Source organism: Neolamprologus multifasciatus, chromosome 15 (assembly GCF_963576455.1).
Source record: "Neolamprologus multifasciatus chromosome 15, fNeoMul1.2, whole genome shotgun sequence".
Taxonomy (NCBI): Eukaryota; Metazoa; Chordata; class Actinopteri; order Cichliformes; family Cichlidae; genus Neolamprologus; species Neolamprologus multifasciatus.
The window spans coordinates 17,714,331-17,730,302 of record NC_140453.1 but is presented as its reverse complement, the minus strand read 5'-3'; the positions used below and the strand labels follow the sequence as shown (position 1 = coordinate 17,730,302).

Sequence of the window (15,972 nt, the reverse complement as noted above, 5' to 3'; positions counted from 1 at the left end):
TACCTGTTAAAGTCCTCTATACATGAAGGTTATTCATAACCAATCTCTTGCATTAAAAGCATATATTAAAAATGCTTTTATTCCCATATTCAGCACTTCAATAGCCAGACCTGTTTTCATGTCACAGTAGAAACGCGTCTGTGAAAGCATTTAGACATTTATGATTCACTAATATGAGTCTCTCCATTAAATGTGTGACAAATGCAATTTGTTCAGCATATCTTTAAGCTCAAGGATTCTTAATACATTCGCTTTTTTTATAAAATTGATCAAAAAGGGGGAAAAAAAAACGGAATTCTGAATTGAATCCCAACAAGAGAAAATAAATCAATAAATTTAAGATTCATGGAGCCTCGCTTTATCACATCAGTCACGGATAACATCTATAATGTTATAAAAGACTAATATTAGCACCAAACTGATGAATTCTAACACCTACCGAGGACCTGAGGCGGTGTGTGTGCCTACCGTGTCTTCCTGTTTGCATACACCACATGCGTGTGTTTGAGGCGCAGGGAGAGGAGTGTGTGTGCAGGAGGAGAAAGGATTATGAGTGGGAGTGCTGTGGGGGGTTTGCCAGCCTCCAGGGGGTAGGTGAAGTGGATTTCTTCTCTCATCCATTTTTCATGGCTTTTCTCCTTTTAGATCTCCAGTCTCTGTGCATACGGCTGACGGGTCGATTCTCTTTTATCTTTACGCATCTTTCGGGGACTCTGTGTGTGTGTGTGTGTGTGTGTGTGTGTGTGTGTGTGTGTGTGTGTGTGTGTGTGTGTGTGTGTGTGTGTGTGTGTGTGTGTGTGTGTGTGTGTGCGGTGGTGGTGTTTGGCGGGGGTGGTGGAGGTGGCTTGGGTCAAGGTTGAGGCGTGCTGTTTTTCATCAAGCTCTAATGGCTACAAAGATGATGATCATTTGCTGATGTCTTCGGATTTTTAATAGAGGTGGGTAGCTTCATTACCTTGGTCGGAGGAGAGTGAATTCCAAATACTTAGTGAGGTCTGTGATTTCTACAGTGCAGATGGCTGCATCTCAGAGGAATATTATAGAGGCCGGTCTACATGGACCATAAACACTACTATTTAATAGCAGTTTATTTCCCTTGTGGATTTATTCAAACTCATGTCTCTAAAAGGGACTTTGAATGATTAAAGACCTCCGTTTGTGACCTCTAGAGTTCAGCCTTCACTGACCAAACTTGTTTCGTGGCCACAACCTTTCCCCCTTGACCTACTTAACTGGCATCAATAACTGGAATATTCCTATTTAGAGAGGCAGTTTAGGTTCAGAACGTAACGATCACCTTGATGGCTTTGTCCTTTCAGGTTTTCTAGGTCTTTTGTTTTTTTTATTGTTGTTTTATCTACTGTAGTTTTGATAGTTTCATTATTATCTGTGAAATAATTACTTATTTTCTTTTTGATTTAATCTATGCTTTATACCAATACATGCATGTCAGGGCTGAAGAATTGTAGCTGCTCCAAAGCAAACTAACCTGACCTGGTAAAAGACATTTTTAGTGTATATTTTTGTAGTCAGTTTAAGTCAGGTTTCTCGATTTCAGTATCTCTGAAGTGACCTTTTAATGTGGCCACCTTCAGTTGCTGCTTGGCTGTGAGTCATTCTGCCTTCAGTTTCATCTGCACTGTACACTACAGCTCATCGGCATCATGACTTAATTCTCTTCCTATCGCTGTGGTACTACATAATCTTGATTTCATCAGTCCAAAGACTTTTTTTCCAGAGCTGTGCTGGCTCTTTCAGATTTGTCTTCTTTCAAAATCTACTCTGGTCTTTTTGTTCTTCAGTGGAAACAGTGGTTTACACCTTGTAGTCAAAGCCTCTGCATTTCCATTCATGAAGGCATCTCTTTAGACTACCTCCTCGAAGGTGTACTTCATTTAATTAGATGTTGTGAGACTGTTTCTCCTTAACCATGGATTCACTGCCATTCACTTTCAGGTCTATTGTGTTATAATCAGGGTACTAAAAGGTCTTTTAGGCCTTCTAGTGTTGCAGAGTTGGTCAGTGCATTTAGTCTTTTAAAGAAAGTACCAGGTTGTTGATTTTGCCACTCCAAAGGTTTTTGATGGCTACTTTATTTAGCTTTTCATCTTAATGATAACCTTCTTGGATTGCACTGACATCTCAGTGAAATTCAACACCTTGGATTAATTTTAGATATTAAGTCTGCTTCATTTGTCATGAAATAAGAGGAACAAGCCTCACCTGGCCATGAATGTACTTGTCAGCCAAATGTCCAATATGAGTCTGAGAATCTGAAAATGGAGGATTGTGTGTAAAAATGGCCGTAAGTTGATGTAAAAGCCCTTGAATTAACAATAACATATTGATTGCTTGTTTTAAAACCGACGGTGGTGCTCCAAGAACCATATGCTCCTTTCTTTCTTCATATGCATAGTACTTTGAACCAAATAGTCTTATTACGTGTCATATGAATGCAGGGGAAGTTTATCGTACAGAGCATACTGTATCAGTAAGATCAGTGTTATTCATTTTGCCTATCACTGGTTATAGTGTTGTAGCTGATCGGTGTGTGCAGTAGCACAAGCATAATTAATGGTTGAATTCAAGTGAGGGCATTATCTGAATTATCTGCACTTTTAAGAGGTCATTTTAAGAAGGTAGCATTTATCAGTGGAGATAAAAGAACTCATTCGCTTACAGAAGTAATGTTATCATACCTTCCCACAGCACCTAAATGAAAATAAAGTGTTTTAGGTACAGTTTATCTGCTTATATCAGCTGAAAGAACATCTCACCCGTAGTTTAAACTTTCAAGATAGGAACGGGGAAACTACCGTATCCGCTGTGCCCAAGCTAGCTGAGAAATCCAGCTTGTCCAGCGCACTTGTGTTCAAAGAACATATTGCCAAATGCTTGTGAGTTCAGCCTTGAAAATAAACTATCTTGACATGTACAACGTTATCAGCACTCAGACTTACATAGTACCAGTATAAGTGATCACGTATAGTATGAGCTGTGTCACAACAACATAAAACTCAATAATGTTCTAAGAATACAAATACTGTAAATACGACCATCCTAGTTTGTGACCTAGATTTTCATTATCGATTAGAAAATCAGCAAATTGTAATTAAAAACTAAGCACACAGGTCTGATCAAGAGGCCGTGCTTAAGTTTAAACTGTGCACTGGAATGAGCAAGAATGGTGACTGAAGTGACTCTGAAGGTGCCTGGTTGATGGTGATCGACTGGGATTTCCCCCGCACATCCATCTCTAGGGTTTACAGAGAATAAGTAACTTTCAGCTGCTCTCAAGGGGTTGTCACAGGGTAGCGTATTTCATTTTGCAGATTTTTGTAGTTAATGGCCCTCCTGACCAAGGTTATTATCGTTAACGAAAACTAACGAAATAACGAAAACTAGAAGTGAAAAAACATTTTCGTTAACGGAAATAAAAATAAAAACAAAAAAAAGGAAAACTAACTAAAACTATAATGAGTGTTCACAAAACTAACTAAAATTAACTGAATTTATAGCAAAAATGTGTTTAGTTTTCATTGATGTGTGCGTGTCATACAATAGTCAAGGGTGAAAATGAAGTTTAGTTTCCAGATTTTTTTCTTGCTGTCTAATTATGCCAGTAGGTGGCAAGTACGTTAGTTGAGTCTTCTGTGTTGCTGCTCCATCCACGCGCAGAATCATGTCAGGAAAAGTCGGGAGCCAGAGTCCAATTTGGGATTACTTTGAATATGACTGTGTTTTGGATAAAGCAAGTGTCTTGTAGTGGAAAGAGACAAATTATGAGGGACATTTCTAAAGGGAAAAAAATCCCACAAACCTTAAAGTGCACTTGAAAAGCACACACAAGAAGGCTAACCTAGCTTACCTTGAGAAGGTAAGGGAGCACACTCAACCCTCATCCCCAGAAAACAGAAGCTAACCCCAGGCAAGGCAGCGTGATGCATCCCGAGACAACAGGACGGGGATATCTACACAACTGTGTGAGTCAATTACCTTCAAAAAGTTTATCAATTCACTTAAACCAAAATTACGAACACCCGGTGCTGCGAGAGTTAATAATCTCATTGGGGCCAAGATATACATTTTATAGTTGCCTGGTATCAATGGTTGTTCATCTGCCTTTATTTATTTATTTAAAGAACCCATAGGTGGGAATGTGAGTTGTCTGTCTCTGCATGTTAGCCCTGCGACAGACAGGCGACCTGTCCAGGGTGCACTATGGTAGCTGGAATAGCAACATACCCAAGGATGAGCAGAATGACTGATATGATGAAACTGGGATTTTGTTACACTTAATTATTGCAAACACAACTAAAACTATAACTGAAACTAATCAAAACTAAATTGAAACTAAGGATTTTCAAAAAAATAAAAACTAAACTAAACTAGCAAATAATTGGTAAAAACTAATTAAAACTGATATAAAATTGAAAATCTGAAGTCAAAACTAAATAAAAATAAAAACTAATGAAAATTGCAAAACTATTAAAACCCTGCTCCTGACGTAATCTCTGAGGGAACTGTCTATCTTCTCGGCCTCTAAGTGGAGTCCTTTTACTTCTCAGACAAATATATAAACCACTACGCTATGGAGTGGTCTAAAAGAGCGAAAATAATCAATGAGTGGCAGTTCAACAGGCGAGGTTAGAGGAGACTGACCAGGCTACTTTCAGCTGATAGTAAGGCAAACTCAAATAACTACTCTTTTCATTCAAGGTATGCAGAAGAGCATCTCTGAACACACAACATGTTAAGCCTTGAAGCAGATCTACTACAGCAGCAAAAGACTAGACTGGATGCCAGCTAAAAACAGGAAACTAAAGCTACATGGGCTCTCTAAAATTGCATAATGAGAGGCTGGAAAGACATTGCCTGGTCTGATAAGTCTCAGTTTCTGCTGCAACATTTGAATGGTAGGGTCTGAATTTGGCGTGAACAGCATGAAAGGATGGATCCATCCTGTCTTATATCAATGGTACACACTGGTGCTGGTGGTGAAATGGTGTGGGGGATAGTACAGTGTACCCATCCTCTCTTAGCTGCTTCCAGCAGCATAACACATCTTTTCACAAAGCTCAGATCATCTCGAATTGGTGTCTTGAACATGACGATGAGTTCGCTGTACTCAAACGGCCTCTGCAGTTACCTAACCCATTAGAGCCCCTTTGGGATGTGGTGGAACGGGAGATTTACATCGTGGATGTGCAGCTGACAAATAGAAACTAAAGAAACTGTGTGATGCTCACATGTCAGTACAGACCTAAATCCCTGAGGATGTTTCCTTCTCAAGTAAGGTAGGTCGAAAGGAAAAAGTGGGTTGAACCTGGCATTAGCAAGGATGAGCTATTCATTTTAAAAAGTCTAGTAAATCTTTAATGATTTGGGATTTATATGTCTACTTGAATGATATTTAATATCCCAAAAAGTCTGCCACCCTATCCTGAGGCTAACTTTAAACTATCCACGTTTACATGTTAACAATATGTGACACCTGCTGACCAGTGTGTCCAGTGTAACAATAGCCTACGTAACACCCACTGACCAAAGATATCGTATGGCAAATGGAGGAAATTATGGCTCTTGACGGTTGTTGCTTTTTTTTTTTGATGTTGCAGAGCTGAGATAAGCATTGCCAGGAGAAAGCGTCTGAAGACACTGCAGTAACCTTTCCTAAACAAGCAGAAGTGAGGACAACGCCAAGCATGTTTGCCAAAGGGAACTCTCCAGAGCCTGACTGACGAGTTAGCAGACAAAATAAGCTCTGCAACCTTGAGGCAGTTTTTTTTTTTGTAGTACACTTAAACCAACCGATATATTAATTTTAGCTCACTTCAACTTCACTTCAGTGAAAATAATTTTTTAATTTGCAACAGACAGTCCAGGACTAGAAAGCTTTGTTCAGCTATTTGAAATATGACAGTTGGATTTGAACGTCCATACCTTGGCATACAGACAGTTTCAAAAAAAAGGAAGTCGTTTGCAGGGATTTGCAGTTTTAAGTACTGTTAACAGCAGTTTATGTAGCCTACAGTTGAACTGGATCTTCCATTAGAACTACTTAGACACCAAGCTAATTTGATACTTGACATTTTTCATATCAAATCAGATGACTTAAGAAATCCAAACTTAGTATACATTTTTCATACATGGCTACCAGATTAAATTTTTGTGTAATTTCTGAAGCGTGAATCAGTATGAGGTCAAAGAAGCTTTGTGCCTCAGTGACCTTAAGTTCCCAGTTTTTGTCCCGTAATTCCCCATGGCTGAGTAAGCCAGCAAGTGTGTGGAAAGGGTGCATTTCCGCTGCGATAAAAGCGCATGTTTAGCCACCGCTGAAACCCAGGCGTACCTCTACCTCTTTCACACCCTTATGTTCTGCTCCAGCGACAGTACCGCATACATTTCTGTGCTCTCTTACAGAGAGCTCACATTTCCAAGCCCATGCTGGCTTGTTTGACATATTTACTGTTTAAAGAATTGGAAAAGTGACAGACATTTCCAAACTAACTGGAAAAGCATAGTTGGACTACAGTAACACCGGACGAACAGGGAAACGGTCCACACCAGCTAAGATATGAGCACGCACACACTTTTGCGAATGGTTTACATAGGAAACGCCTGTGTTCATGATGTTAACCAGTTGTGCAAGTTAATCTCATTGCATAATGCATGCCTCGATTTGCTTGGTCATGTTTGGCAACATGAACAAGCAACTTAACCTTGACACACTTCTTAGCTGCTTCCAAGAAACTTAATTTAATCTTTTAGTTATTAAAACATTTTTGCAAGTCTAAAACAGATCGAAGATCCTTTTTATTTAGTGTTTTTTCAGCAAGGTAACCACCGTCAACAATGAGTGAGATTTTGAAAAGAAAAAGCTGCAGGGGTTTAGTCCTTAATTCCTCTGAACCTAAATTATTGTCTCTTTCATTTCCCCTGTACTGAGAGATAAGATATGATGCTCAGATTATCTAAATACTGCTGGTTAAAGGGCTAAAGTGAAATATGGTATTTTGTTCAGATTCCTTATTGTCAGTGTTAACATAGCAGATAACATTTTCCTATTTGACTCCTTCCAGGTATGGAGGTACTAGAAGCAGAGGCTCGCTTTAACCCATCCTAGCTGGGAAATCCCAGAGCCTTGTAAATTTACCTCACTGATAAGGCCAGTACACGTGCACAAGAACTCAACAGACTGCAAAAAAGAGCAGTTAATCATTTATGGCCTGCTTGATATTATCTCTCTAAAGTTGAAACAGGTTATGGGTATTCACCTGGTCCCTATGGAAGTCTGTTTATCACTTTGGACCATGCAGTTTCTCTTCTGCTGTTCCTCAAAGCACAATGGCATGTTAATCCAGGGTTATGACCTAACTGTTTAGGAGCTAAGGGCAGAAGGGCAGGACATCTTGAAGTGATTTCATTTGTACCCGATATATCATAGACCCCTTGATCCAATTAGAAAATTCACTGATGTTTTCAGGGTAAATATAAAGAGCTTTCAGAATTTTAATAGGATGACAATGAGAACAGAAACCAACTCTTTTACATTTTTTTAAAATTATTTAACAGGAGCAATATGAAACCTCCAGAAAATGTAGAGTACACATAATTCCAAAAAGTTGATTCTGTTCATCTGGATGTAACGTTTTCAGTGGGGCAAACATTTCGTCACTCGTCAAAGTGACTTCTCCAGCCAAGACTGTCCTCAGCTGAAGAAGTCTGAACATGTGTACTGATGACAGTCCAAATTTTCCCACTAGGCTCTTAGAAAATGTAGCAGATGAAGCAGTTTAACCAGTGTATCTTATTAGCTGGGAATATGATTGTAATTCTACCCACTAAGTACAGAATTTAGCCCTTCAGTTAAAAAAAAAAACACAGAATACAAAAATCTACAGGTTAGGAGAATTGCTGTGCACAAAGGCATACTGAAGATTTGTATTGATTGATATAAGGTTGAAGATCTTATCAGCATACAGATGGAGAGTGTGTCAGAATTCTGGCTTGGTGCATCCTGTACCTGCAGTGGTAGTTACTGGATCTGAACTTTCTTTCAAAGGGCTTGTTTTAGATCCCACCTGTGAATGGACTGTATTCAGAAAAAGAGGAGTGGTAATCCATCTGCTGTGGAAAAACACACACACACACACACACACACACACACACACACACACACACATCCAGATGGTCTCTGGAGAACAGAGACATCCCATGCATCCAGTTACAACATGAAAGCAGCAGGGACACAACATAAGGACTGATGCATCCACCCATCCCCTCCACCCTCGCCTAAGATGGTGTTGAGGATACAATTGCTGATCATGTGCGCAGTGTCTGTAAGAATAGAGGCTTCATTGGGGAGCCACTCAGCTGACTCAAATATCAGATTCAGCTTCTCTAGTGATCTAAGGATGGTGAACACAACTTAAAAATACATAGATAACAGTATCTTAAGGTATATTTTAGTCTCTTTGATTTAACTATCTTTCAACTCACTCATCAACCGTATGTCCAAAATCAAACAGCATGACAAACAGAGTGTTTTTGCACATTGGGGTTACATTTGTCTGCTGGACTCTAAATGAATGCAAACTCTGTTAAATAGACTGTCACATGCTCCCTGTGTCATCCAAATATACAAAAGTTGCCTCTGCATTTTAGTTTTTACTTTTTCTTTCCTCCAGCGAGAGGGTCAGTGGCCAGCTTAGGTATTTCTATGTGGGGTTTGCATGGGTGGGTTCTCTCCAGCTTCCACCCAAAATCTTAGGACATGGAGGTTAGTGAATGGCTCAACAATAGACTGGAGGCCTGTCCATGGTATTCCCTGCCTCACCCTATGAAAGCTGGCGTAGGCTGGCCCACCCAATTCCTTGGATGCAGTAGGTGAAAGAAAATAATAAAAAATAATAAAAACAACCTACTTTTCCTGCCAAGAAGTGAAACATCTATGTCCCTCTACTCGAAGTAGTCTTTAATATATTTTAATACATTACTGAAGGATATGTAAACCACTCTTTTGTAATCTGTAGAAAACTGCCTACCAATCCTGCAAACAGATGAAACATCTCATTTTGTCTGTCTTTAAAAGGTCAAAGAAATTCTTGCCACTAACTCTGTTGTGTGTCTGTGCGTGCTTTCTGCAGGAGTTGCGTTACCAGAGAAGCAAGTTTTGATGCTAAAATGGGAGGGAGTGTGACTTGTTGCGATTTTGTTTCCAGGCAACATGCATTGAAGAAAGCCAGAGAAAAGAAAATAATACTCCAAATGAAAGCGATAGAGAGTTGTGATTGGATAACACCTTTGACTGATGAACTTTTGACTGTGATGGAAAGTCATTTTTGTCTTTGTAACAATGCTTCCATAAGAAAGACAACACCTCTGCTGAGCCACCTCAGATAAAATCACCACGGGTAAAATGAGAAAAAAAAAAAGAGCCCGTTTTCATTTCTGGGGGAAAAAAAAGAAATCATGATGAATTTACACTTGCTCTGGCTTATCTTTACAGGCGGATTCTTTGCATAAATGTGTTGTCTCATTTCCTGATTCACAGCTAGTTGTGTCTTATCGGGATGCCTTTTTTTTTCTTCAAGAGGGATGATTCATATCACAGGGCCCCATAAAGGCCATTGACAGGTTTATATAAGCAGGCACGGAGAAGTGATGTAGATTTTATGGTAACCACAAAAAAAGCAGATCTTTTGCTTTACTATGAAGTGAATGGAACTGTCTGATGCAAACAATACATTTTGGGTAACAGATTAGACTCTCAATGACATTCATAAGCAGTTGCATCAACAAAATTTAATGACAACACATTTGAGACTTTGAATGTGACACGGTTGTTGGTGCCAAATGGGCTGATCTAATTTACTGGGATATTCCCACAATTTACCAGGATATTCCTATCTGTAGGTTTTTGCAGAGAAAACTACTTGGTGAGTTTTCTGAGTGAAAATCTCTTGTTGATGTCAAAGGTCAGAGGAGAATGGTCAGATTGCTTAAAGTTGATAGGAAGGCAACAGTAACTCAAATATATTATGTCTTGTTACAGCCAAGGTATGCCGACGGAAATCTCTAAATGCACAACACGTCTGACCTTGAAGTAGTTGGGCTGCAGCAGCAGACAACCACACTGGGTGGCAACCCCATCGACCAAGAACAGGAAACTGAGGCTAAAGTTCACCAAAAGGTGCCAACAGAAGATTAAAAAAACCAAAACATGAAAGCATGGATCCACTCTGTCTTGTATCAACGGCTCAGGCTCCTGCTGGTGATGTAACAATGTAGAGGATATTTCCTTGGTACACTTTGGACCCCTTAATACAAAATAAGCATCATCTAAACACCACAGCCTACCTGATTATTGCTGCTAACCATGTCCATCTGTTTATGACCACTGAGTACTATTCTCAAAAAGCTCAAATCATTTCAACATGGAAATGAGTTCACTGTAGTCAAATAGCCTAAACAGTCACCAAATCTCAATCCAATACAGCATTCTTGGGATGCAAAATCTCTAAGGAATGTTTCCAGCAGCTTCTTAAATCTATAATGTGAAAGAATTTGGGCGGTTCTGAAGGCAAAAGAGGGTACTGACAAAGTGTACCTAATGAAATGTCAAGCACAGTCATCAGTAGCATTACACACCTTTCCTCTGAAAACCTTATTTTTTTCAACCACTTAGCTGTTCTTTGCCTATTGAGATACAAATAAACATCAGTAAAAGAAATGACATAAAATATACACAGATATGATGATCCTTATTCTACGCAAAGAAAGAAAAGTAAGTAAATACTCAGAGCACAAACAGACACTTTGGGCATCAAACCCATTTTTATTTGAATTGAATGCAGTTTAATCCAACACAGTGCACATGCAAAGTATCATATTTAAATATCCTGTATGTTTGTACCAAGTGTCATGTTTTGAAAGTTAAATATTTTAACATTTAGGTAATAAATTAACAAAATCGAAACATTACTAAAAACACTGCCCACAATGAGTATACACATTTTAATAAAGCATAAAATACATGATAAATTCATAAATATGCAATGTTCATACCTGTACCTTTTTCTGAAAATATTTTCTTAAAAACACAAATTCAGTTTAAGACACCAAAAAGGGAAAAAAAAATAAATCACAACTGGACAAATTTCTTTATGTCTTTACCATAAGAAAAAGAGTACTTTGCTCACTTAAAGGTAGTATGTGTAGGATTTTCATAACATGTGCTACAACATACAGTCACTGAGCTCCTTCACTACCTCTGTTGCTTCCGAATATTCAGCTACCAGTCTGCTAATTAAGAAGCAAAAGTGACTTAGTCTTGGACTTGATACAAAATCATTAACAGTACTACACCTTCTTCAATAACTCAATACTACACATAGCACCTTTAAATGTATTTTCTGCTGTTCAGATCGTCAAAAAATACAGTAAGAGACTGTCAAACAGTGCACGAACCATTAACAAAAGAAAACAAAAAAACAATCACAGTTGAAGAAGCAATTACAGCATAGCCATGGGGGCAGGGTACAGCTATAAAAGTACTGATGAATGAAGTATTTTGTGACAGGGAACCACTGGGTTCCCACGTTACTGATCTGTTTTTGAGAATTTCAACACCTTAGGGTCAAGCATACGGACACAAAACACCTTTGTTGTGTGCCTGAGTGATGGAGGTAGAAATGCTGGGCAAATGGTTGAAAATCCAGCATAGGCAAGAATGAAATACTCAGTCATTTGCTTACCATAAATATGAGTTTTCCTGTATATTAAATACAAGTAGCATATGGCTTACCTGTAGCACAGTCTGCAACCTCACTCTAAACTGTCAAAAATGTGTTTAGATTTGTCGCAGAGGGGCAGGTTAGGCTTGTTGCACTGGTAGACCTAAAGGGACAGTTAACGGACGAAACGTGCTCATTTGCTTTTTTGACACTGTGGCGCCGACACAATGAAGTTGAGCTGCAGCCAACAGTTATCAGCAAGCCAAAGCTAACTGAGTGTCTACACAGAGAGCACAATGCAACCAGTACGACTAGTAGAGAAGCAGTAGCAGCAAATGCTCCGTCTTTGTGGCATTCAGGTACACGGCTTGAAGGTGCTGGAGCCAAAGACACAATGACTGTAGTTAAAAACTGAGCAAAAACGACTTGAATAACGTAAATGCCTACTGTTCGCTCAGATGTGACGACTAAAAAAAAAGATGGCTGAAATGTTTTTTGTGAAAACAGCAAAACTCAACTCAAGTCTGGACACGATATCCTGTTCGTTACACAGAAGTGTGAAGAAAACATTTCACAGTTTAGAAGAGAATCTGTTCTCATATTCTGACGTCTCTTGTTCGCTGCTCCGCAGTATAGTGCATTAAATGCAAAAAAAGATCTGTGTGTGTGTGTGGTGGTCCCAGGCCTGGACTATTGGGCGCATTGTGTCAGGGTTTTCCTCTGTTTCTAGTCCTTATCCCTGTAACTGCCCAGACAGGTCATCAGTCTGCAATTAATTTCCGCCAAAAAAAGGGCTAATAACCACATTCCTCCAAAACTGTGAAACCTTTCCTATAAGTCTCCAAGAATAATGTTAGTCACCAGTGTTGAATCAGTAAAAAAAGACCTCAGAGATTGCCTTTACACTCAAAAGATGTGTGTTTAACACAGAAACACACAGCTGTTTCTAACTAAATAAGATTACACAAAAGCTGATTAAAAAAAATCAATGGGGAAAAAAAATCCTAAGTACAAAATTAACAGCAGGCCTGATAACACAGAATACGTAATACGTTTTGACTCCACAGGTTAAACAAAACGAAAATAACTCAAATACAGGCTGAAGCTGGCCGAACCAGCTGAACCTGAAGTGCTACCACTCTGTTTGTGCTTCTTTTGGCAACCAAATTCTCTGCACCAATCAATCACATTAGCAGACATCTGACACGAGCCTTCCCACTTTGCAGCTGCTATTCACCCGCATGGACGGTACTTTTATTTTCAGTCAGTGAGTCATAATGCTGCTGCAAATCCTCAGCAATGTTCACCAAATACTCTTGACAACTAGAAGGGAAAGTGTTAGGAAATAATCACCTGATAATACTTGCCTGAAACAAACAAACAAACAAACAAATCTATTTCAGCCTAAAGAGAAGTCACTGTGCAGCTCTTCACTTTTGACAGGCACGTTAAAAGTTACAGACTGGCCTTAAAAAGTTAAAATGGCTTTTACGTTGAGCCAAATCAGAAGCAAACACTGGTAAAACACATTTCTAAAAATATTTTTTTATCTTCCAGCCTTGAATCCTCATGGCTAACACATTTCATGAGTTATTTCTAGACACAAGTGTAATACTTCTATTATACTCCACCATACTAGATGAGAACAAGACAATGGAAAACTGTGAGCACCATTGGAAATCCTTCACTGAGGTTCTCCAGTAAACCAAACAACAAGTGCTGAGATCCACTTTGACCTAAAAAAAAAAAACAAAGGGCTGTACGATTGTCATATGAGAGAAAAGGGACTGCAGATGTGTTGAGTAACTTCTGAAAGCTAACAGCAATTTATGATGTTAGAACATATAATACACTGTCTGGCCAAAACAAGTCACATCTGAATTTAACTAAGGAAACAAATAAAAGCCTTCCAACTGTATAATTACTGCAGTAATTAATATGTTTTTGCTAACAGATTATCCAACACTAACCAATGCAGTTCTCAAGCAACCATGTTTGAAGATATTCTGCGGTTGTGGAAAATCCATTAGCCCATTTCAGAACGGTCAAATTATTGGCCTACATGGTGAAACTACTAAAACAGATCAAGGCTATGTTTAACAGTGAAGGTAAATATTTCTAAGTGTACACTGAGAGCTCAATGGAAGCTACGTTGCTTTAAGAAAACGTGGCTTAAATGAGGTTTATATTTGCTAGGGAGCATGGAGATCAGACCCTGGAGCAATGGAAAAAGGTCATCAGATTGATGGGAATATTTGGGGAAGAACAGGCGGGTGAAATGCCTACCACACAACATCCTGTGGGAATAGCGTTATGACCTGAAGTTGCTTCAGTTGGTCAGGTTTAGGTTCGAGAACATTACGTGCCCCAAGAAAAAGGTCAGCTGACAACCTGAAGATACTGAACTCAATTAACTTCCATTTTATTTATATATTGCGAAATCACAACATTGGTGGCCTCTACTTGCTTGAGGTAAGGTAAGGTAAAGAGCCTAAAATAATACAGAGGGCAAGCACTTAGCCACAGTGGGAAGGAAAAACTCATTTTATTTAACAGGAAGAAACCTCGAGCATGGGTGAGGTGCTGAATTACTAGGTTTTTCCCATTAATGGGAATGGGAAGTTCGAGGGTTACGGCAGACTGGAGAGCGCTTTATCCACACTGAGGATCTTTGCTGAAGAAGGCTTTATACAGCAGTCTGACTCTCCCATCATCAATGATGAAACCTTTGGAAAATCCTAATAGAACTCTGGATGGAAATAAATGCTGGGGTATTCCCTAACCTTACAGAAACAAGCCCACGGCAAGTGCACGTTGTCATCAATGCAAAATACTGAAATTTGTCTTGGTCAGGCAGCATACAGCAGTCTTGTTAGGGGTACAATGTGTAACACTAATAAGTAATCTCATGGTTTTCCAAAGGTGCTTTCCACATTTTTCCAAAGTGTCCCAATATCACGCTCACAAAAGTAAATGCATTTGAGAGAGAAAATATGAACCTATTGAGCAAATGTTTCACGCAGTCTGAGCAAACTCTACAATCGCACATCGAGGAACGATCCATGGTCGACGAAGGACAAAGAACCTCAACAAATTATATTTATGGCTTTAGGATTATGCATATTTTTCTAAGCTATTTGGGTGGAAGTTACTCCCCAAATGTTTGCGTCAGTGTGTGGAATAAAATACAACCTTTGATTGTTTTTAATCTGCGCGGGTGACGGAATTTCAGCTGGCTCCATGACACACTTATAGGGATATGCCCAAACGTTATGCTCTTCTCTCTGCTGGATTTCTTAGTATGTAGAGGAGAAGAGCCTCACAAACATAGACTTAAACCAAGTGAATAAGAAGCATAAGGTTTAAAGAAAAATTAATGTTGAGCTTTTGATTGTCAGCTGTTCTTGGTGCTTGAAAAGCATTAAAAAAATGCTAGACTGATTGCTCATATTAACCTAGAGTATTTATTCATATGCGCACCTGGCTGCTAAAGCTAAACGTGCTCTTCTTTCAGAGAGGTGCTGATTTTGGACAATGTTGTCTGTAATGCTAGTAGTAGTAGTATTATTTTCTCCACCCAAACTACAGAGATAAGTACAGAAATGCGGCTGTATATAATATAGGATTTACTGTTATATTACACTGCATTACTTTAAGCTTGTTGTCACTATCTGTACTCACTCATTGCATTTCTGAAGTAAAAAAAAAAAACATTTCTGCAGGTGCACCATAAGGATTTCAGCTCTATTAATGGTTGTTTCAAAGTGTAGTTCTCTTATTATTATTACTGTACTAATGTTAATATAATGAAATGTGTCTTTGAAGGTGAATCTTTTAAGACAGTATTGGCTTTGCTTCGGTTTTTGTACATCTATATATGTAATTTTGTTAACAAAACTACAAGGTGGGGTGGTTCTCTTCCTCACATATTAAATAATGAATGATGTACCAGCCCTTTTTGAGTGAAGAAAAACACTAACATTTTATAGTATTAGTGATAACTTTCTTGCCTAGTTAGTGAAGCTGCAAGTGATTTTGAAATGTGAAAATATAGTAACAGACATGCTGGTCATCATCACATTCAGAGATCCACTCTGAATATAATCAAAGATTGGACTATTTGGACCTGAGATTTAAAGAAGCTGCTGTTGAGAATCACTTTGTGAGTTCAGAGGTGCGTCTCATTTTCTGATACTTATGAATATTCATTTTGATGTAGTAAACCAAGTACCTA

The 15,972-nt window shown here is 38.8% G+C and overlaps 1 long non-coding RNA gene across 1 annotated transcript in view; it reads left to right on the top strand.

Annotated features, from left to right (window-relative positions):
- Positions 1-15,972, top strand: part of LOC146501882 (uncharacterized) — a 230,233-nt gene that overhangs the window by 132,505 nt on the left and 81,756 nt on the right. The window lies entirely within an intron of this gene.